Source organism: Hippopotamus amphibius, chromosome 1 (genome assembly GCF_030028045.1).
Source record: "Hippopotamus amphibius kiboko isolate mHipAmp2 chromosome 1, mHipAmp2.hap2, whole genome shotgun sequence".
NCBI lineage: Eukaryota > Metazoa > Chordata > Mammalia > Artiodactyla > Hippopotamidae > Hippopotamus > Hippopotamus amphibius.
This window is the reverse complement of record NC_080186.1, coordinates 94,891,886-94,913,856: the sequence shown is the minus strand read 5'-3', so window position 1 is coordinate 94,913,856 and position 21,971 is coordinate 94,891,886. Positions and strand designations below refer to the sequence as shown.

General features: G+C 35.8%; 1 pseudogene; it reads left to right on the top strand.

The window, feature by feature from the left end:
• LOC130831653 (mitochondrial adenyl nucleotide antiporter SLC25A24-like) overlaps window positions 1–18,813 on the top strand; it is a 43,802-nt pseudogene extending 24,989 nt beyond the window's left edge.
• Window positions 18,814–21,971: the final 3,158 nt, after the last annotated feature.

Below are 21,971 nucleotides of genomic sequence, written 5' to 3'. Positions count from 1 at the left end.
ATATCTCATTATGGTTTTGATTTGCATTTCTCTGATGATTCGTGATGTTGAGCATCCTTTCATGTTTGTTGTCTTCTTTGGAAAAATGTCTATTCAAGTCCTCTGTCCATTTTTTAATTGGGTTGTTTGGTTCTTTTTGATGTTGAGTTGTATGAGTTCTTTATATATTTTGGATATTAACCCCTTATCAAATATATCATTTGCAAATATTTTCTCCAATTCAGTAGGCTGCCTTTTTGTTTTGTTGATAGTTTCCTTTGTTGTGAAAAAGCCTTTTATTTTGATGTAGTTCCATTTATTTATTTTTGCTTTTGTTTCCTTTGCCTGAGGAGATATATACAAAAAAATATTGCTAAGACAGATGTCAAAGTCTTAGCTTTGTTTTCTGCCTATGTTTTCTCCTAGGAGTTTTATGGTTTCAAGTCTTCATTTAAATCTTTAATCCATTTTGAGGTTTTTTTTTGTAAATGGTGTGAGAAGGTAGTCCTGTTTGATTCTTTTGCATGTAACTGTCCAATTTTTCCAACACCATTTATTGAGGAGGCTGTCTTTTCCCCATTGTAACTCCAACATTCTTAATTGGCCATATAAGTATGGGTTCATTTATTGGCTCTTTATTCTGTTCCATTGGTTTATGTGTCTGTTTTTGTGCCAGCACCATACTGTTTTAATTACTGTAGTTTTGTAGTATAGTTTGAAATCAGGGGGTGTGTTAACTCTAGTTTTCTTATTCTTTCTCAAGACTGTTTTGGCTATTTGGGGTCTTTTGTGTTCCCATACAAATTTTAAAATTATTTGTTCTAGTTTTGTGAAAAATGCCATTGGTATTTTGATAGGGATTGCACTGAACCTATAGATTGCCTTGGGTAATATAGTCATATTAATAATGTTAATTTTTCTAATCCATGAACATAGTATATCTTTCCATTTGTTTGTGTTGTCTTCAGTTTCTTTCATCAATGTCTTATAGTTTTTTGAGTAGAAGCCTTTTATCTTCTTGGTTAGATTTATTCCTAGGTATTTTATTCTTTTTGATGCAATAGTAAATGGGTTTGTTTTCCTATTTTCTCTTTCTGATAGTTCATTGTTTGTGTATGGAAACACCAACAATGATGTTTCTGTTTGTTAATTTTGTATTCTGAAACTTTACTGAATTCATTTACTAGTTTGAATAGTTTTCTGGAGGCAACTTTTTAGGAGTTTCTGTATAGTATCATCTCATCTGCAAATAGTGACAATTTTACTTCTTCCTTTCCAATTTGGATTCATTTTATTTCTTTTTCTTGTCTGGTTACTGTGGCTGGGACTTCCAATACTATGTTGAATAAAAGTGGCGAGAGAGGGCATCTTTGTCTTGTTCATGATCTTAGGCTTTTCACCATTGAGTATGATATTGGTTGTAGGTTTGTCTTATATGGTCATTATTATGTTGAAGTATATTCCCTCTATACCCACTTTCTTGAGAGTTTTATCATAAATGAATGTTGAATTTTGTCAAAAGTTTTTTCTGCACCTTGAAATGATCATATGATTTTTATTATTCAATTTGTTGATGTGATGTGTCACATCGATTTGCAAATATTGAACCATCCTCCTACATGCAATACACTCCTGAATTCCTCTGAGGATTTTAATTTTACTTGTTCTAAAGTCTTCAGTTTGTTTTGTTGTTATTCATTTTTTCTTAATTCCAAATTAATGAATACAGAGACCCTGGGATAAACATGAAAGTGATTCATTTTAGAGCTATGTGTCAGAGCAGATGTATGTAATTTAAATATATTTTGAATATGTTTTTCTGCAATGTTGATAATTTTTTACTCCTTTGTAATTATAAGAATGAAACATCCAATTTTTAAAAACGATATAGATTTCCCATGTAGTTTTTATTTTTTAATTTTTTAAAAATAAATTTATTTATTTACTTATTTTTATTTATTGGCTGTGTTGGGTCTTCGTTGCTGTGCGCAGGCTTTTTGTAGTTGTGGAGAGCAGGGGCAACTCTTTGTTGCCGTGTGCAGGTTTCTCATTGCAGTGGCTTCTCTTGTTGCAGAGCACAGGCTTTAGGTATGCAGACTTCCGTAGTTGTGGAGCATGGGCTCATTGGTTGTGGCTCACAGGCTCTAGAGCACAGGCTCAGTAGTTGTGGCACATAGGCTTAATTGCTTCGAGGCATGTGGGATCTTCCCAGACCAGGGCTCAAACCTGTGTCCCCTGCATTGGCAGGCGGATTCTTAACCACTATTCTTAACCACTATGCTACTAAAGCCCTCCATGTAGTTTTTAAATTTTAAGATTGTTTTCTCTTCAGAGTCTAAACTGACCCGTGTATTTGTCTGACAGTATTTATATGTGATCTAGGATAAGCAGTACTTCTTTCAGATTGTGTAGCTTTACATTTGCACACTGAAGAAGCAACTGATTTAGTAGAAGATAAGATTTCTGCAAATACATTTCTATAACAGCATTTCTCAGTGAAAAAGGAATAAATAGTATAAAATTAAGACCCACATACTTGGTAAAGAGATATAGCTCATTCTCTCATACTAAACTTCAGTGTCAGCAGAGTTTTCTGTATGCTTTCCTTTAGTCCAAGGAAATCCTGGATACTCTACACAAATTTCCAATAAACATTTTGCCTCATTTGCACATTCTCTCTCCATACGTGTGTGTGGGGTGTGTGTGTGTGTAGAGAGTGAGCAAGTTGGAAACATTGTGCCCCTTTACCTTTAAAAATTTCAGTGTGAATTTCCTAAGAACAAGGAATTTTCTTTTATATATTATCAAAATCAGGAAATTTAACAATACAATACTATTGTCTAATCCACAGTCCTTTTTCAAATGTCATTAATTGTTAATTGTTCTAATAACATAGTAATTTCTTTTTAAGTGGCGTCGGATCCAATTCAGGATCATGTATCAGATCTCTTTAACATCATTTTATATGGATAAGTTCCTTAGCCTTTCTTTTCTATTGTTTTGGCCTTTCTTTATGTTGGTATTTGTGTGTGTGCTCTTATATACATACACATATATATCAAATTTAAAAAACTGCCATTCACAAGTTGTGCGTATATGTAAACGTGTATTGATGTTTGTGAAATCCTAATATCATTTTATTAGGATATTTACGTTGGGGATGGAGGTTGTAGGAGCTTCTTTTTTCTTTCAGGTTCTTTTTTGAATATATTTGACATATAATATGGTGTAAATTTAAGGTGTACAACATGTTAATTTGATACATTTATATATTATAGCAATACTTAGCACTTTCAATCACGTTCATAATTATCCTTTCTTTTTAGTGGTTGGAATAAATAAGTTCTAGTCTCTTAGCAAGACAGTTGATTATAGCACAAGATTGTTGTCTGTATTCACTATACTGTGTTAGATCTCTAGTGCTTATTTATTACTTGTTGCAAGTTTGTACCCTTAAATAGAATCTATCTTATCTGCCCCACCTCCAATGCCCTGGTAACCACCATTTTCCTCTCTGTTTTTGCAAGTTTGGCTTTTTAGATTCAATATATAAGTGATACCATATTATACTTGTCTTTCTCTGTCTGATTTATTTCACTTAGCACAGTGTGCTTGAAGTCCATCCATGTTACCGCAAATGACAGGATGTCCTCCTTTCTCATGGCTGAATAACATTCCAGTGTGTGTGTGTGTGTATCTCTCACATCTTTGTCCATTCATCTGTTGATGAGCATTTAGCTTGTTTCCATATCTTGGTTATTGTGAATACTGCTACAATAAACATAGACGTGCATATATGTCTTTGAAATCCTGTTTTCATTTCTTTTGGGTATTATACCCAGAAATGGAATTGCTGGGTCATAGGGTAGATCGACTTTTAATTTTTTGAGGAAACTCCTACTTGTTTTCCATAGAGGTTGGACCAATTATATTCTCTTTTGGGTTCCTTATTTGAGTGCAATAGCCATGGCTATACTATTTCATAATTTGGATAAAAAGAAGACAGAACTGGATTCAGACACTCTATCTTCCTGCAAAGTAACATTCAGAAATTTGGTAAAAGCATTTAAGCACTGTAGTTGTAACATATTAGTATGCAAAAGTAAAATATTCCAGGGAACAGTAGGAAAATGATAGTAGATATATTGTTATTGAAAATACAGTTTGACCTAAGGTTGTTTTCTCTTTTTAATTCTAAAACAATGGATGAGTTCTGTAGCTCGCAATTTATAGGACTGCCCTGGGTTGGATAACTGATCAATGACCCTATAATATTCTTTCATATTCAGGTTTTAAAAACTAATTTGGCTGTAAGTAAAACTGGGCAGTACTCTGGATTATTGGATTGTGCCAGGAAGATCTGGAAGCTTGAAAAGATTACTGGCTTTTACAAAGGCTACATTCCTAGTCTTCTGACTTCTCATACCATATGCAGGCATAGATATCACTCTCTATGAGGTGAGTTTGTTTCCATGATGGACTTACAACAGATTTATTACATCTGAAAATATAATACAGTTGAAAAAATTTTAAATCAAAAATATATTTAAAACTGAGTGATTAGAAAACATATTTTTTTATAGCCTGTTTTGCTGGCTTCTCTTCCTCAGGATTGCAAGCTAGTTTCCTGTAAGTATTGACCTCAACCTTCCCTCTTCTCTCCCTACACACAACCCACTCTCCCTTGGTGACTCCATCTGTTGCTGGGTTTCAGTATAGGTGGTATACCAGTAACTTGCAGATCTGTTTTTAAAACCTCTTTCCTGATCTTCAGATCACTGAGGAGATTGAATGATATTGTTTTGCTTTCCATTTTTTCCCTAGTGTCAGAAGTCTGACTTGGCTCATGTTACTTTTGTTCTGGGGTTCCTTGTGAATAATCTCTGGTTAAAATAATTATCTACTCCAAATCAATTACAGTCACTTGATTCAGAAAAAAGGAAGGGAAGAATGTAAATTTTTTTTGGGGGGAGTATAAAATAATAATGACCTTTTTTCTGTTAGTAGTGTCCATTTTCACTTTGGTCATTCTCTGTAGCTGATACTGACAGACCATCAAGCATGACATTCCTTGTCCAACTCCCTTCGTTTTTGGTAATCCTGAGTACCTTCACCCCATCAGACTTCTTAATTCTTATCAGTGGTTAGGATAGCAGTTAGGATCATGGACTCAGACTGCCTGAGTACAGATTATGGCTTCACAGCTTGCTTAACCTCTCTGTGCCTGAATCCTCTCACCTTAAAAATGAAGATTTACTCATTCAATAAATAATTATTGAGTTGCATGTTCTAGGTTCACCAAACAAAAGAGACAGAAAGTCCTATCCTTAGGGAGCTCAACATTCTTTCATTGGGAGACAAACAATAAACAATTGAAATGTGTAATGTGTTAGTAATAGAGCTGTGGAGAAAAAACAGGGAAGGAGAATAGATAGTGTCAGGGACTGAAAGGCCTTCCTGAAAAGATACCTTTTGAGTAAAGACCAGAGGAAGTGAGGGCTTAAGCCAGGCATACACCTACAGGGAGAACATTTAGGGTGGACGCATGTCTGTGCAGCTGGAGTAGAGTAAGCCTAAAGAGACTAGTAGGAGATGAGGTCAGAGAGTGAGTGGGGGGCCAGATTTATCAGGGTCTTGCAGATCATAAAAGGGACTTTAATTTTTGCTCTAGGTGAAATGGGAAACCGTTGGAGGGCTCTCAGCAGAGGACAAGATATTTTTTATCATAAAATTTTTTTGAGATATAATTCATATACCATATAATTTACCATTTTAAAGTGTACAGTTTAGTATATTCACAGGGTTGTGCAACAATCTCTACTAATTCAAGAACATTTTCATCACTCCAAAAACAAATCCTGCACTCATTAGCAATTACTCCCCATTCCCAACTCCTCCACTTCCTGGAAACCACTAATCTACTTTCTGTCTCTATAGATTTGTCTAGTCAGGACATTTAATATAAATGCAATTATACAGTATGTGGTCTTTCATGATTAGCTTCCTTTCACTCAGCAAAATGGTGTCAAGGTTCATCCATCTTGTAGCATGTATCAGTATTTCATTCGTTTTTTTTCTGAATATTATTCCATTATGTGGATATACTATCTTTTGTCTGCCCATTCACAAGTTAATGGACAGCTGGGCTGTTTCCATCTTCTGAGTATTATGAATAATGCCACTATGAAATTGAGTACAATGGACATGTTTTCATTCTCTTGGGTATATATCTAGGAGTGGAATTGCTGGGTCATTAGATAAATCTATGTTTAACCTCTTGATAAACTGCCAAACTGTTTTCCAAAATGGCTACACCATTTTATTTCCACAAGCAGTGAATGAGGGTTCTGAGTTCTCCACCTCCTTGCCAACACTTGTTATTATCTGTCTTCTTGATTTTGTCATCCTTGTTGATAGAAAGTGGTACTATTGTCTATCATTAATTGGTTTATTTGTCTTTTTATTGTTAAGTTGTAGGAATTCTTTGCATATAATAGATATGTCCCTTAGATATTTGACTTGCAAATATTTTCTCCCATTCAATGGGTTGTCTTTTATTTATTTATTTTTTTTAATGGAATATAATTGCTCTACACTCTTGTATCAGTTCTTGAGGCACACCAAGGTCAATCATCTGCATTTATACACATATCCCCGTATTCCCTCCCTCCCTCGACTCCCCTCCACCCTCCCCGTCCCAGTCCTCTAAGGCATCACCCATCACTGAGTTGATCTCCCTTTGCTATACAGCAACTTCCCACTGGCTATCCACTTTATGGTTGGTAGCATATATATGTCGATGCCACTCTCTCACCTCGTCTCAGCTTCCCCCTCATCCCCCGCCACCCCAAACCTCGAGATCTCCAGTCCATTCTCTGCATCTGCGTCCCCATTCTTGTCCTGTCACTGAGTTCATCAGTATCTTTTTTAGATTCCGTATATATGAGTTAGCATACAATATTTGTCCTTCTCTTTCTGGCTCACTTCACTCTGTATGACAGACTCTAGGTCTATCCACCTCATTACATATAGCTCCATCTCATTCCTTTTTTTATTTTATTTTATTTTATTTTTTTTTGGGGGGTACACCAGGTTCAATCATCTGTTTCCATACACACATCCCCGTATTCCCTCCCTTCCCCGACCCCCCCCCCTCGAGTCCCCCCCACCCTCCCTGCCCCAGTCCTCCAAGGCATCTTCCATCCTCAAGCTGGACTCCTTTTGTTATACAACTTCCCACTGACTATTTTACAGTTGGTAGTATATATATGTCTGTGCTACTCTCTCGCTTCATCTCAGTTTCCCCTTCACCCCCCGCCCCCTCCCATACCTCGAGTTCTCCAGTCCATTCTCTGTATCTGCATCCTTATTCTTGTCACTGAGTTCACCAGTACCATTTTCAGATTCCGTATATGTGAGTTAGCATACAATATTTGTCCTTCTCTTTCTGACTTACTTCACTATGTATGACAGATTGTAGTTCTATCCACCACATTACATATAGCTCCATCTCATCCCTTTTCATAGCTGAGTAATATTCCATTGTATATATATGCCACATCTTCTGTATCCATTCATTTGTTGATGGGCATTTAGGTTGCTTTCATGTCCTGGCTATTGTAAATAGTGCTGCAATAAACATTATGGTACATATTTCTTTTGGGATTATGGTTTTCTCTGGGTATATGCCCAGGAGTGGGATTACTGGATCATATGGTAGTTCTATTTGTAGTTTTTTAAGGAACCTCCAAATTGTTTTCCATTGTGGCTGTACCAACTTATATTCCCACCAACAGTGCAGGAGAGTTCCTTTTTCTCCACATCCTCTCCAATATTTGTTGTTTCCAGATTTTGTGATGATGGCCATTCTGATTGGTGTGAGGTGATACCTCATTGTGGCTGTGACTTGCATTTCTCTGATGATTAGTGATGTTGAACATCTTTTCATGTGTTTGTTGGCCATCTGTATGTCTTCTTTGGAGAAATGTCTATTTAGGTCTTCTGCCCATTTGTGGATTGGGTTATTTGCTTTTTTGGTATTAAGCTGCATGAGATGCTTGTATATTTTGGGGGTTAATCCTTTTTCCGTTGTTTTGTTGGCAACTATTTTCTCACATTCTGGGGGTTGTCTTCTTGTCTTATGGTTTCTTTCACTGTGCAAAAGCTTTTAAGTTTCATTAGGTTCCATTTGTTTAGTCTTGATTTTATTTCCATGATTCTAGGAGATGGGTCAAAAAGGATCTTGCTTTGATTTTGTCATAGAGTGTTCTGCCTATGTTTTCCTCTAGGAGATTTATAGTGTCTGGCCTTACATTTAGGTCTTTAATCCATTTGGAGTTTATTTTTGTGTATGGTGTTAGGAATTGTTCTAATTTCATACTTTTACATGTAGCTGTCCAATTTTCCCAGCACCACTTATTGAAGAGGCTGTGTTTTTTCCATGGTATATTCGTGCCTCCTTTGTCAAAGATAAGGTGCCCATATGTGTTTGGGCTTACCTCTGAGTTCTCTATTCTATTCCATTGATCTTCCTGTCTGTTTTTGTGCCAGTACCATACTGTCTTGATCACTATGGCCTTGTAGTACAGTTTGAAGTCAGGAGCCTGATTCCACCAACTCCATTTTTCCTTCTCAAGATTGCTTTGGCTATTTGGGGTCTTTTGTGTTTCCATACAAATCGTAAGATTTCTTGCTCTAGTTCTGTGAAAAATGCCATTGGTAATTTGGAAGGGTTTGCACTGAATCTGTAAATTGTTTTGGACAGTACAATCATTTTCACTATGTTGATTCTTCCAGTCCAAGAACATGGTATGTCCCTCCATCTGTTTGTGTCGTCTTTGATTTCTTTCATCAGTGTCTTAAAGTTTTCTGCATACAGATCTTTTGCCTCCTAGGTATTTTATTCTTTTTGTTGCAAGTGTGAATGGGAGAGTTTCCTTAATTTCTCTTTCTGCTTTTCCATTGATAGTGTATAGGAATGTAAGAGATTTCTGTGCATTAATTTTGTATCCTGCTACTTTACTAAACTCATCAATTAGTGATAGCAGTTTTCTGGTAGAGTCTTTAGGGTTTTCTATGTATAATATCATGTCACCTACAAAGAGTGACAATTTTACTTCTTCTTTTCCAATGTGGATTCCTTTTATTTCTTTTTCTTCTCTGATTGCTGTGGCTAAAACTTCCAAAACTATGTTGAATAATAATGGTGAGAGTGGACACCCTTGTCCTGTTCCTGTTCTAAGAGGGAATTCTTTCAGTTTTTCCCCATTTAGAACAATGTTGGCTTTTGATTTCTCATATATGGCTTTTATTATGTTGAGGTAATTTCCTACTATGCCCATTTTCTGGAGAGCTTTTATCATAAATTGATGTTGAATTTTGTCAAAAGCTTTTTCTGCATCTATTGAGATTATCATATGCTTTTTATCCTTCAATTTGCTGATATGATGTATCACGCTGATTGATTTGTGTATATTGAAGAATCCTTGCATCCTAGGGATAAACCCCACTTGATCATGGTGTATGACTTTTTTTAATGTGCTGTTGGATTCTGTTAGCTAGTATTTTGTTGAGGATTTTTGCATCTATATTCATCAGTGATTTTGGTCTGTAATTTTCCTTTTTTGTGACATCTTTGCCTGGCTTTGCTATCAGGATGATAGTGGCCTCGTAGAATGAGTTTGGGAGTGTTCCTCCTTCTGCTATATTGTGGAAGAGTTTGAGAAGGATAGGTGTTAGCTCTTCTCTAAACGTTTGATAGAATTTACCTGTGAAGCCATCTGGCCCTGGGCTTTTATGTGTTGGGAGATTTTTAACCACTGCCTCAATTTCTGTACTTGTGATTGGTCTGTTCATGGTTTCTATTTCTTCCTGGTTCAGTCTTGGAAGATTGTATTTTTCTAAGAATGTATCCATTTCTTCCAGGTTATCCAATTTATTGGCATATAGTTGCTTGTAGTAGTCTCTTGTGATCTTTTGTATTTCTGCGGTTTCCATTGTTACTTCTCCTTTTTCATTTCTAATTCTGTTGATTTGCATCTTCTCCGTCTTTTTCTTGATGAGTCTGGCTAATAGTTTATCAATTTTTTTTTTATCTTCTCAAAGAACCAGCTTTTAGTTTCATTTATTTTTGCTATTGCTTTCTTCCTTTCTTTTTCATTTATTTCTGCTCTGATCTTTATGATTTCTTTCCTTCTGCTCACTTTGGGGTTTCTTTGTTTTTCTTTCTCTGGTTGTTTTAGGTGTAAGGTTAGGTTGTTTATTCGATATTTTTCTTGTTTCTTAAGGTAGGACTGTATTGCTATAAACTTCCCTCTTAGAACTGCTTTTGCGGCATCCCATAGGTTTTGGGTTGTTGTGTTTTCATTGTCGTTTGTTTCTAGATATTTTTTGATTTCCTCTTTGATTTCTTTAATGATTTCTTGGTTGTTTAATAGTGTATTGTTTCGCCTCCATGTGTTTGAATTTTTTGCAGTTTTTTTCCTGTAATCGATATCTAGTCTCATGGTGTTGTGGTCTGAGAAGATGCTTAATATGATTTCAATTTTCTTGAATTTACTGAGGTTTGATTTGTGACCCAAGATGTGATCTATCCTGGAAAATGTTCTGTGTGCACTTGAGAAGAAAGTGTATTCTGTCGTTTTTGGATGGAATGTCCTATAAATATCAATTAAGTTGAGATGGCCTAATGTGTCATTTAAAGCTTGTATGTCCTTATTTTCTGTTTGGATGATCTGTCCATTGATGTAAGTGGGGTGTTCAAGTCTCCCACTATTATTGTGTTACTGTCGATGTTCCCTTTTATGGCTGTTAGCATTTGCCTTATGTATTGAGGTGCTCCTATGTTGGGGGCATAGATATTTACAATTGTTATATGTTCTTCTTGGATGGATCCCTTGATCAATATGGAGCGTCCTTCCTTGTCTCTTGTAATATTCTTTAAAGTCTAATTTGTCTGATATGAGTCTTGCTACTCCAGCTTTCTTTTGACTTCCATTTGCATGGAATATCTTTTTCCATCCCTTTACTTTCAGTCTATATGTATCCCTTGGTCTGAAGTGGGTTTCTTGCAGGCAGCACATAGAAGGGTTGTGTTTTTGTATTCATTCAGCCAGACTGTGTCTTTTGGTTGGAGCATTTAATCGATTTACATTTAAGGTGATTATTGACATGTGTGTTCCAGTTACCATTTTCTGAATTTTTTTGGGTTTGTATTTGTAGGTGTTTTCCTTTTCTTGTGTTTCCTTTAGCAATTGTTGTAAGGCTGGTTTGGTGGTACTGAATTCTCTTAACTTTTGCTTGTCTGGAAAGCTTTTGATTTCTCCATTGAATCTGAATGAGATTCTTGCTGGGTAGAGTATTCATGGCTGTAGGTTTTTCTCTTTCAGGACTTTTGGTATATCCTGCCATTCCCCTCTGGCCTGCAGAGTTTCTGTAGAAAGGTCAGCTGTTATCCTTATGGGTTTTCCCTTATATGTTATTTGTTGCTTTTCTCTTGCTGCTTTTAAAATTTTTTCTTTGTGTTTAATTGTCATTAGTTTGATTAACATGTGCCTTGATGTATTTCTCCTCGGGTTTATTCTGTATGGAACTCTCTGCACTTCTTGGACTTGGTTAATTATTTCCTTTCCCATGTTGGGGAAGTTTTCCACTATAACCTCTTCAAATATTTTCTCAGACCCTTTCTTTTCTTCTTCTTCTGGGATGCCTATGATTCGAATGTTGGTATGCTTAATGTTATCACTGAGGTCTCTGAGACTGTCTTCTATTCTTTTTATTCTTTTTTCTTTTTCCTGCTCTGTGGCAGTTATTTCCCCCATTCTATCTTCCAACTCACTTATTCGTTCTTCTGCCTCAGTTATTCTGCTGGTTATATCATCTAGAGTATTTTTAATTTCAGTTATTTTGTTATCCATTGATGTTTGTTTGTTCTTTAGTTCTTCTGAGTTCTTATGAACTGTTTCTTGTACTTTCTGTATTTTGTTATTGAGATTTTGTATCATTTTTACTATCATTACTCTGAATTCTTTTTCAGGCATTTTTCCTATTTGCTCCTCATTTATTTGGTCTTCTGGGTTTTTTTCCTGCTCCTTTGCCTGCATGGTGTTTCTTTGTTTCCTCATAGTAGTCCAAACTTCAGGGGTTGCTTGTCCCAGCAATAGAGGGGTTTATAGAAGACTGACCAAGCCCCAGACTAATGTCTGAGTGTTGGGTTAAACAAATACTAAGTCTAGGAAACACATACATGTATAAGACACACCATTACTGAATCCATTAGGACATAAGGCACTAGAAAGACCTGACAGAAGAACCCCAGTATGCTATCAGATATTCAAAGAGAAACCCAACAAAAATTGAAAACTAAAACAGAAACAAAAGCAAAAACAAACAAACAAACAAACAACACCTTACACACACAAACAGAAATCCAGGGAGATATTGAAAGCTAGGATCAAATATAGAAAAGAGCTAGAGTACCACCAGACAGAATGGAGATTCTCAGAATGAAATTAGACAATTATACTAAGAACTAAGATAAAGACAAAATCCTAATGTTAAATACCAAGGCAGTATGTCATCTGGAGAATAGAGCAAGGAGTCTGAGCAGATCGATAGTGTTGCTTATAAGTACGTGAAGATGAAATAAACTAAAAATGGATGGAAGACAGGGGAACAGAAGAGCGTAGTGTGACTGTAAATATGCAAATAAAAAGAAAGGAATAGAAATGTATAAAAGATAGAGATGAAAAGAAGGTAGGAGCGATATATAGTCCCTACTACAAAAGCTTAGCTAGAAATAGAAGTATATAAAAAGGCTGAAAATAAAAATAGAATAAAAAATAGAATAAAAAATGTTATAAAACTTGTAGATCCCTTAGGACTAAGATCGTAATTAATAAGGAAAAAAAAAAAAAACCCAAAAGCTAGAACTGATCCCAGAATGGACCATTTCAATAGAATTGATACTAATATTTGTTTCCTTAGAGTCTCAACTGTAAGTATCCTTCTACTCGCCTTGGGTTTTTTGTATTATTCTGTGACCAGCAGAGCTTCCTTTATTGTTCGTCTGTAAGCACTGGTATGTGGGGAGGGAGAGGGTACAATAGTGGCTCATTCTCCTGGGAGTGAGTGAGCAGTGGTGCACTGTCATTTCAGTCGGGCTTGGAGGTGCCTGTTGCAGAGGGATGCCGGTGGCTCAGGTGTAAACAGAATGCCTCATAGTTGGGCCTCTCTCTGGGTTTTTTTGTTCTCAGCTGCCTCCCTGTTGCTGGTCTCTAAGCCTGCTCTCGGCTGCCTGCTGGGGCTTTAAGCTAACTCTGCCCGAGGGCCTGAGGGTCCTTCTTATCCCTGAGTGCCTTAGATGGCCCACAGGGGTCCCTCCTCTGCCCATTGCAGGCGCTGAAAGAGAGAGAGAGAGGCTATGCCCAAGGATCCCCCCCCACCGCCCATGAGCCAGCAGCATCCAGCTGCCATCATGGCCGGGAAGCTCTCAGGGGCAGGCCCTCCTCGCTGCGGACCTCTTCCCTCCTGTCCTCTCAGTCTGTCTCCTTACTGGCAACAATGTTTCTCACCCTGAACCAGCTCTCCGGTTCCCATGCTTCCACTTCTGGACCCTCTGTTCAGCTGTGAATCGACGTCTCAGTCCAGGAACGCTGAATTGTGGTGCGGACCCTCCGTGTGTTTCTCACTCCCTCCTGTCTGCCACAGCTCAGCCGCTTCACCCTCTTTGAGCCATTGTAGATGCCTCCCTACCGGTTATGTTGGGATCATTGCAGTCCTTTCTGGTGTCCGAGGTCATCTGCTGGTGTTCAGTTGGTTTTCTGTGGGAATTATTGCATCTTTTGGTGCATTCCCAATGCATCTGTGGAGAGGGATGCATTCCACGTCCCTATAGTTCGCTGTCATCTTTTCTCCCCTCCAATGGGTTGTCTTTTACACAAAAGTTTTAAATTTTGTTGAAGTCCAATTTATTTATTTTTTTTCTTTTGTTACTGCTGTATTTGATGTCATATATAAGAAACCACTGCCTAATCCAAGAACATAGAATATTTACATCTATGTTTTCTTCTAAGGGTTTTATAGTTTTAGCTCTTACTTTAGGTCTATCATGCATTTTGAATTAATTTTTGAATATGGTGTTAGAGATTTAACTTCATTCTTTTGCATGTGCATATCCAGTTGTATCAATACCATTTGTTGAAAAGACTATTTTCTCCATTGGATGGTCTTGGCTCCATTCTTGAAATTAACTATACATGTTAAGGGTTTATTTCTGGATATCAGATTCTATTTCACTTATCAGTATGTCTGTCCTTATGCCAGTACCACAACTGTCTTGATTGGTGTGGTTCTGTAATAAGTTTAAAATTAGAAAATGTGACTCCTCTAGCTTTTTTCTTTTTTTCGCTCGGCATTGTTTTGGCTATCCTGAGTCCCTTGCATTTCCACATGAATTTTAGGATCATCTAGTGTTAGAAGTTTAGGACAGTGGACAAAGTATGAAAAAATGACTTTTGGTATGTTGGGAGAGTAAATGGTCAAGGGAACTATGGTATTCTAGGGAATAATTAAAGGCTCACTTAAGATTTTATGATCATGAATTTAAAATGAGACCAATCAGTATGGGTGTGTTCTCTTCAGCCATGTTTAGCTGTATGGCAGCAGACATGGAGTTGGCTGAGTTAGTTTTAGGCAGGGTGGTTCTGTCATACTAACATGATGAAGGGAGAAAAAATAAACAAGGGAATTGTAAGATACTAGTAGGACCTACCTCATGGGGTTTTTATGAGTACTAAATTAATATATGTGAAATGGTTAGATCTGCCCCAGCACATGAAAAGTGCTATGTAAGTGTAAGATATCATCATTATTATCAGTTATGTCCCAGATATAGTGTCTTTTTTAATGAGGCTGAGTGTTCTACCTTGGCTCTTGATCCAAGTCCTTGCTCTACAGTACTCCCCTTTGACATTGGTAATCACCTTCAAGTCTCTTTTTCAAAACAGAACAAACACCTAAACCAAAAAGATACAAATTTTCTCTCTAACTCTTCCTCCTTCACTAGTGACTGCTATCAATTTCTCAGTCCTTTACTACCAAAGGATGTGAAGTCTCATCTATACTTTTATTTCCTCATTGTTTATTTTTTCCTTAACCTACTATAATTTGCTTTCTGACCTTTGATCTGCAGTTGAAGAGTTAAGTAAAAGTCTTAAGTGAATATATGCTGAGAATTATAAAACATTAATAAATGAAATTAAAGGTGGTTCAAAGAAATGGAAAGATACCCCATACTCTTCAATTGGAAGAATTAATATTGTTAAAATGGCAGTACTAATCAAAGCAATCTCCAGATTTCATGTGATCCCTATCAAATTACCCATGACATTTTTCACAGAACTAGAACAAACAATCGTAAATTTTATATGGAACCATAAAAGACCCAGAATTGCCAAAGCAATCCTTAGGATAAAGAACAAAGCAGGAGTCAAGCCTCACAGACTTCAGGCAATACTACAAAACTACAGTAATCAAAACAGTGTGGCATTGGCACAATACCAGACACACAGATCAATGGAACAGAACAGAGAGCCCAGAAATAAACCCACACACCTATGGCCAATTAATTTTAGACAAAGGAGGCAAGAATATAAAATGGGAAAAAGACAGTCTCTTCAGCAAGTGGTGCTGGGAAAGTTGGACAGCTACATGTAAATCAGTGAAGTTAGAACACATCCTTATACCATGCACAAAAATAAACTCAAAATGGCTTAAAGACTTAAACATAACATATACAACATAAAACTACTAGAGACTGTAGATTGTGGGCAAAACATTCTCTGACATAAATCGTACCAATGTTTTCTTAGGTCAGTCTCCCAAGGCAATAGAAATAAAAACAAAAATAAACAAATGGGACCTAATCAAACTTACAAGTTTTGCACAGCAAAGGAAACCATCAACAAAACAAAAATGCAGCTTACAGAATGGGAGAAAATATTTGCAAATGATGTGACTGACAGGGGCTTAATTTCCAAAATATACAAATAGCTCATTCAACTCAACAACAAAAAAACAAACAACCCAATTGAGAAATGCACAGAAGACCTAAATAGACATTTCTCCAAAAAAGACATACAGGTGGCCAACAGCCACATGAAAAAGTGCTCAATATCACTAATTATTAGAGAAAGGCAAATCAAAACTACAATGATGTATCACCTCACACCGGCCAGAATGCCCGTCATTAAAAAGTCTACAAATAATAAATGCTGGAAAGGATGCAGAGAAAAGGGAATCCTCCTACACCATTGGGAATGTAAGCTGGTGCAGCCACTATGGAGAACAGTATGGAGGTTCCTCAGAAAACTAAAAATAGAATGACCATACCATCCAGAAATCCCACTCCTGGGCATATATCTGAACAAAATTATAATTCAAAAAGATACATGCACCCCTATGTTCATAGCAGCACTATTTACAAGAGCCAAGACATGCAAACGACCTAAATGTCCATCAAAAGATGAATGTGGTACATATATACAACGGAATACTACTCAGCCATTAAAAAGAACAATTTGCAGCCATTTGCAGCAACATGGATGCAACTAGAGATTATCATGCTAAATGAAGTAAGCCAGAAAGATAAAGACAAATACCATATGATATCACTTATATGTGGAATCTAAAATATGGCACAAATGAACCTGTCTATGAAATAGAAACAGACTCACAGACATAGGGAGCAGACTTGTGCCAAGGGGGAGGGAGGGTGGAGGAGGGTTGGACTGGGAGTTTGGGGTTAGTAGATGCAAACTATTATACATAGAATGGATAAACAACAAGCTCCTACTGTTATAGCACATATATTCAATATCCTGGGATAAATCATAATGAAAAGAATATAAAAAAGAATGTATAGGACTTCCTAGGTGGCGCAGTGGTAAAGAATCCGCCTGCCAATGCCGGGCACACGGGTTCAAACCCTGCCCTGGGAAGATTCCACATGCCATGGAGCAACTAAGCCCGTGTGCCACAACTATTCAGCCTGTGCTCTAGAGCCCGTAAGCCACAACTACTGAGCTCATGTGCTGCAACTATTGAAGCCCACATGCCTAGGGCCCGTGCTCCACAACAAGAGAAGCCACTACAATGAGAAGCTTGTGCACCACAATGAAGAGCAGCCCCCGCTCGCAGCAGCTAGAGAAAGCCTGCGTGCAGCAACGAAGACCCAATGCAGCCAATAAATAAATAAATTTATTAAAAAAAGAGACAAAAAATTAAAAAAAGAGTGTATACATTTGTATAACTGAGTCACTTTGCTGTACAGCAGAAATTAATACAACATTGTAAATCGACACTTTGATAAAAAAAATAAATTAAAAAAATCCCAAGTAAATCTGATAACTAGTCAAGTTTGAGAATCACTAAATGAGGAAAGGCCTTAAAAGCACTGCACTAGTTTGCCATAACAAAATACCACAGACTAGGTGACTTAAACAAGAGAAGTTATTTTCTCACAGTTCTGGAGGCTAGAAGTTCAAGATCAAGGTGTCAGCAGTTTGGTTTCTCTGAGACCTCTGCCCTTGGCTTGCAGATAGGCACCTTCTCCCTCTGCCCTCATATGGTTTCCTCTGTGTGCAAGCACATCTATATCTAAATTTCTTCTACTTACTAGAACACCAGACATACTGGAATAGGGTCCACTCCGAATACCTCATTAAGTTAACTCAACTGCCTCTTTAGAGACCTTATCCAAATATGGTTACATTCTGAAGTCCTGGCAGTTGGGGCTTCAACATAAGAATTTTGGTGGTAGAAGACACAATTCAGCCCATCACAAGTAGTCAGTGACATCGTCTAGTACCTTTAGATTAAAAATAAGTATTTCGCTATTTCAAAACCATTTAATCAGTCATCTAAAGCATGATCTGGAGACTCTGGGGGTGGGTTCCTGAGACCTGTCTGAGGATCCTTGAAGTCTAAACTAGTTTCATAATATGAAGATGTTATTTACCTTTGTCATTCTCATTTTCTTGTGATGAAAGAGTTTGTTCACATTTGTGATGACATCATTGCTCTGCAGCCATATTCTTGTGTTTAAAATTTTTCTGTTTTAATGTCTAATATGATAGATAATATTGATATAACCCACATGAACAAAAAATTTTGGTGTCCTCAAGAATACTTAAGAGTATAAAGAGGAAAAAAAAAAAGAGTATAAAGGAGTGCTGAAACAAAAATATTGCTGTTAAAAGAAATGCAATTTGACATAGTAAGCTTCCTTAAAGATTAGGCAATCAGGGCTCTAAAGTCCAGAGTCAGTTTCCATTATTAAGGTTCTCTGATTTCTGATTTTATGTACATAGAGAACACCTCTGGATAATTCTAATTGCTAGGATGGTGCTTAGGAAAAGAGATAATATTTAGATAATTTGAGTCTTTGAAATATTGAGGGCTTTATTAACTTTACATTAAATTACATGAAAAATTAGCAGTTTAAAAATGTATATCCTATGGCCTTTGCTACTCTGCATTGGATTACTGCATTCTGCATTTGATATACAACACTATAATGTAACACAGAAGATAGAAAGGAGTGTATTCCTATGGTGAGAAAAGATATTAACATTTTATTGTTTTGATTCTTCTTTAACAGCTGTTAAAGTGTATTATTACTTTGCTCTCTGTCAGCTTTTGAAGACTCATTGGCTAAACACTCATGCAGAAGATCCTGGGTTGGTGATTTTGATGGGATGTTGTGCCTTGTCTAACTTTTGTGGTCAGTTTGTCAGCTACCCTCTGAACCTAGTGAGAACTCACATGCAGGTTTAAGGTGAGTTTTTGTGAGAAGGCTGATAGTTACAAAGCCCCACGTGATTTAGGACTTTTTACTTTCTGCTCTGAAGAACGTCTTAGAATCCTCCTCATTACCATCATTCAGTGTTTGCTCTCTTGAAAAGACACAATTAGCAAATCTTTCTCATATGAGTTTTAATGGTGCTATTTATTTAAAATTGAGTTTTAAAGGTCAAATCTATACTTTATAGCCACATGAAGATGGCATATTATGCCTTGGGTGGTAGAATTAATGTCTCCACAGTGGAGGTGTCCAGTCTATTCACAAGATTGTGATAATGAAGGATTCAAGATTTAGATATTTGTCTAAATGACTTTTAAAGGATTTTTGCAAGATGATGTACAGTTATTCAACTTCACTTAAAGAGAAGTCGATAAAATAACTGCCGATTACTAGAAAAATTTACCTATTGAATTCAGAAAAGGAAGATTCTATCTTTCAGTTCACAGTAGTTGACTGTACCTAGATTAAGACATAGAACATTTTAAGCATTCCTGAAGGCTCCTTTATGCCTCTTCCAGTTAATAACCATCCCATCCCAAGGTAATTATTATTCTGAATTTTATCACCATTTATTAGTTTGCCTGTTTTTGAAAACTGTGTACTGTCTTGGAGAGTCATTATTACATGTTGTCTTTTTCTTTGCTGTGTAATATTTCACAATATGAACACCACACTTTATCCATTGTACTATTGATGGCCATCTGGGTTGTTTCTAGTTTGGGGCTATTATGAATAAAGTTGCTATGAATATTCATGTACTTGTTTTTTGAAAAATATAAACATCTTTTTTGATTATAGAATAAATGCATATTCAGTTTTAGTACATATTGTCAAATTTGTTTTCCAAAATGCTTATTTCAATTTGCATTATAAAACAGTCTATAAGTCCCAGTTGCTTTACATCTTGCTTAGCCTTTGTTATTGTCAGTATTTTAGATATTCTGATGCATAATAAAATCTCATTGTGACTTTAATTTGCATTTCTCAGTGTCTAGTGATGTTGAACATCTTTTTACATGCTTATTTGCCATTTGGATATCCTCTTCTATAAAGTGTTTTTGCTCATCAAAAAATAATTAGGTTTTTTTTTTCCCTGATTTGTAGGAGTTCTTAATATATTCTGGATACAAGTGGTTTGTCAAATTTGTATATTGCAAATATCTTCTTCAAGTTTATGGCTTGCATTACAGTCTTTTAATGGTATCTTTTGATGAACAGACATTCTTAATTTTATTGAACTCCAAATTACTAATCTTTTCTTTCAGTATTCTGTTTAAAAAACTTTGCCTAACCCAAGATCACAAAATTTTTCTGTTTTCTTCTAGAATATTTATCATCTTATCTTTTCATATTTAGGTCTACAACCCACTTAGGATATTTTGTGTGTATTTACAGTGGTGAAGGTAAAAAGTTATTTTTTCTCATATAGATATTAGTTGAGCACAATTTACTGAAAGGATCATTCTTTCTTCATTGCTTTGTGGTAAACCACATTACTCTAGTTGTATGGTCCTGTTTCTGAATTCTCTACTCTGTTCCACTGGACTACTTATATTAATAAGTATACTGTCTTAATTATTGTAGCTTTGTAAGAAGTCTTCATATCATGTATTTTAAGTTCTTTGATGTTGTTGCTTTTCAAGATTATCTTGGAAATTTTTGGCTCTTTGCATTTTAACATAAATTTTAAGACCATCTTGTTATTCTCACACCAAAAAATCCTGCTAAAATTTTCATTGAGATTATTTTTAATCTTTAGATCAATTTAGGAATAATTTACATCTTAGAAATCCATGAACATGTTATATCCCTTCATTTATTTATTTAGGGCTTCTTTAATTTCTCATAGTAATATTTTGTATTTTTCAGTGTAGAGGTGATGTGTATCTTTTGTTAGGTGTATTACTAAACATTTGACTTTTTTGTGTGATAACAAATGGAACTTTATATAAATTTATTTCCTAAGTGTTTGCTTTTGCCAGTTTTTAGAAATACAGTTGGTTCTAGAACATTAATCTTACATCCAGCAACCTTGTTAAATATATGTATTAATTGTAATAGTTTATCTGTGAATTTTTCTTTTCATTTTGGATTTTACATGCACACATGCCTTCTGTGACTACAATAGTTTGGTTTCTTCCCTTCCAGCTTTTATAATTTTCACCTCTTTTTCTCGCCTCATGGCACTGGTTGAGACCTTCAGTACAATGCTATAATGGTAATGGTAAGAGTGAACACCTTTATCTCATTCCTACTCAGAGGAAAAAACTGTTCAATATTTTACAATTGAGTATGGTGTTTGCTGTAGGTTTTTTGAATATACCCTTTGTGAGATTAAGAAAGTTCCCTTCTATTCCTAGTTTGCTGAAAGTATTTTTTAAATTATGAATAGGTATTGAATTTTATCAATTGCTTTTTCTGTGTCTATCAAAATAATACTATGATTTCTCTCCTTTCTTCTGTAAATGACATTATGATTTTCAAATATTAACCTTGAAATCATGGAAAAAACAACTTGGTCATGTTGCATTACCATTTTGTATAATGTTTGATTGATAATATTTTGATTAGGATTTTTATATCTACATTCATGAGAAGCTTTGGTTGTAATTTTCCTTCCTTATAATGTTCTTATCAGGGTTTGGTATTGTGGACACATTGGTCCCATAAAGACAGGAAATGTTCCTTCTTTTTCTATGCTTTAGAAGAATTTGTATACAATTAGAATTATTTTTTCCTTAAATAGTTGGAAGAATTCACCAGTGAAGCCAATTTTGTCTGGATATTTTTGATGAAAAGTTTTTTTTGTTTTTTGTTTTCCTGTATTTTAATTACAGATTTGAGGTCTTTAAAAGGTATGGCATATTCAGGCTTCTTATTTCTTCTTTTCCCAGTTTTGAAATATTGTGTTTTTCTAAGAATTTGTCTATTTCATCTGAATGTTTAAATTTATTAGTATAAGGTCATTAATGATGTCCTTTTATTAAAACTTTAATAATGACTGTAGGTCTTAAAATGATGTCTCCTTTTTCATTTCTGACATAAGCAATTTGTTAGTTTTCCTTTCTTTTTCTTAATCAGATTTGTTGGGGTTTATTGATTTTATTATCTTTTGACTTTATTGATTTTT